This window comes from Manihot esculenta, chromosome 12, assembly GCF_001659605.2.
Source record: "Manihot esculenta cultivar AM560-2 chromosome 12, M.esculenta_v8, whole genome shotgun sequence".
Classification (NCBI taxonomy): Eukaryota; Viridiplantae; Streptophyta; class Magnoliopsida; order Malpighiales; family Euphorbiaceae; genus Manihot; species Manihot esculenta.
This window is the reverse complement of record NC_035172.2, coordinates 13,469,519-13,471,857: the sequence shown is the minus strand read 5'-3', so window position 1 is coordinate 13,471,857 and position 2,339 is coordinate 13,469,519.

Sequence of the window (2,339 nt, the reverse complement as noted above, 5' to 3'; positions counted from 1 at the left end):
CACTCTCTCTCTTTAGATGGACCCTACCTGTTCTATTAAATAGGAAACTAGCAAACCTATTCTTCATCCATCACCTTTTATGTGCATGTGTTAGAGAAAGAGAGCATATAATGCCCAAATCAAAGAATTAAGAATTCATATATATTTCAAATCATAAACATAATTAAGAATTGGGTCACCATCAAATTCTTGATGAGCACTCAAATTCCACTAAGAAAATAAACAAGTTCAAAGTGAAATATATAACTAGAGAGAGATGATAAGGATTTGGAACGGTGATTATCCATCGTTAATCATTGATTTATATTTACACAAACAAGCAAAAATAACAAAAGACAAGAACTTGTTCAAACCTTATACTTATAAATATTCAAACATTCAAAAGCAAACCACTACACAATGATTCCAACAAGAAAAAGCTTATAATGATTAGAGAAATTGATTAGGAAAAGTAATCTTTGTTTATCTTTATTAATTAATTTTGCCCACATTTTTATGTTGGTAATTAATTTTTTTTTCCATAGTGCACCAAAGTCCTATGCATGCTATATATTAAATCTTTTTAGATTGGCATTAATGTAGTTGTAACAGCCCGGAAACCGATACCCCTCTGTAACGGCCCGAACCGCCACCGGCGCTAGGATCCAGATCGGCTTAAGGCCGCCGGGACCCGTAGCAAGCCAAACATACATACTATTACCTGGTCAAATCCCATACATGATTAAAAACTTTAACATGAAACCTGAAATCTGAACATACACCAAGCTTGATTCGTAAGTTGCAACATAACTGTGAACATAAACTTTCCCATGCTAGAGTCATCATCAAATGCTCTAGCTGGGTCATCATTACATACATCAAGCCTGGTTCTCAACTCAACATAAAAACATTTCATAATCATGCGTCAACAGGGATTAACCAGTCTATAGGGCCAAGCACACTCTAATCCATAAACATTAACTCTACTATCAGCTACATACATTATCTCAAATTACATTACATCATCTTATATTACATGTCCACTTCTAAAACTACTAAACTGCTACAAAACATAAACTATTACATACATAACTTAACTTAGCCTTGACTTTACCCTGCTGCCTCTGAACTCTGACTCAACCTGCAACACTGGGGTTAGGGGAAAGGGATGAGCTAAAAAGCCCAGTGAGTAGAAACAGAGAAAACAGTTCATTAATTACATGCTTTCATGAAATGCGTCATAACACAAGTAAATCACATAACTTGTCCGTCTCGGGGCTCATGCAATATTTATTCCCCACGGACCCTGGTTTCTGAGAGTCTGTCTTTTTGCATGCATCTTTCCTCTCAGAGGATGGACATGACATCAAAAATCCCTCTGTCGGTGCCCGGCTCCCCCATAGGAGCTCACAAAGGCCTGTAACATACATGACATGGTGTCTGATCCACAGAGAGCTCACATGGACTTTCCTACATGTACTTGTCCGGCTCTCAAAGGACTAAGACAAGACTCGTGACAGATATGGGCTATTGAAGTCGCCTCGGTCCACCCTTCCTCTATCAACATCAAATAATGCAATGCGTCATATTCGTGAAACTAGTGCAATCAACCTACTACATATAATCATGATGCATGAACATGCTTTAGGCATTAGATTTTGTGCATAAAAGATTAAGTTTAGTTCTACTCACATCCTGGCAGACGCTGACTGACTCTGCAACTGCTAGCATTACTGGCCTCCTCGGTCCCTCGGGTCCGATCCTACACAGGTGGACTCGAATGAGGTGCCAAACACATTCTAACAACTCATAAACAACTCCCCAAAAACCCCTCTAAACATCACTTAATCATGCATGGAAAACACCCAAGAAACGGCTGGACAGGGCACTTTCGGCGGCACCTTCGGCGGCCGAAAGTCCCTTCCAGAGACGAAACTCGGGTAGGTTCGGCGGCAGGTTCGGCGGCCGAAACCCTAGGACAGAAACGAAAGTCCCTCCTTCGGGGGCACATTCGGCAGCCTAAAGACTGCCTCCCATGCAGGTTCGGCGGCCGAAACTCCTTTCGGCGGCCGAACCTGGTCCCCTCTGGACGACAGGTCCGATTCTGCCAAGCCAAAAAACCAAACTCAACATACCCAAATCCTTACATACTCTCTCCCAACATGCATACTCACTCCCACAAGCATAAAGGAGCATAAACTAACATAAACTCCTCAACACAAACATCACATAACATACACTGGGTATAAAACCCACATAAACCTAAACATGCCATTCTACCCATTCAAAACTCCAATAAACTTACTTAAAACTCATTAAAACATAAAAGGAAGCATAGATCTACACTTACCTCTTGAAGA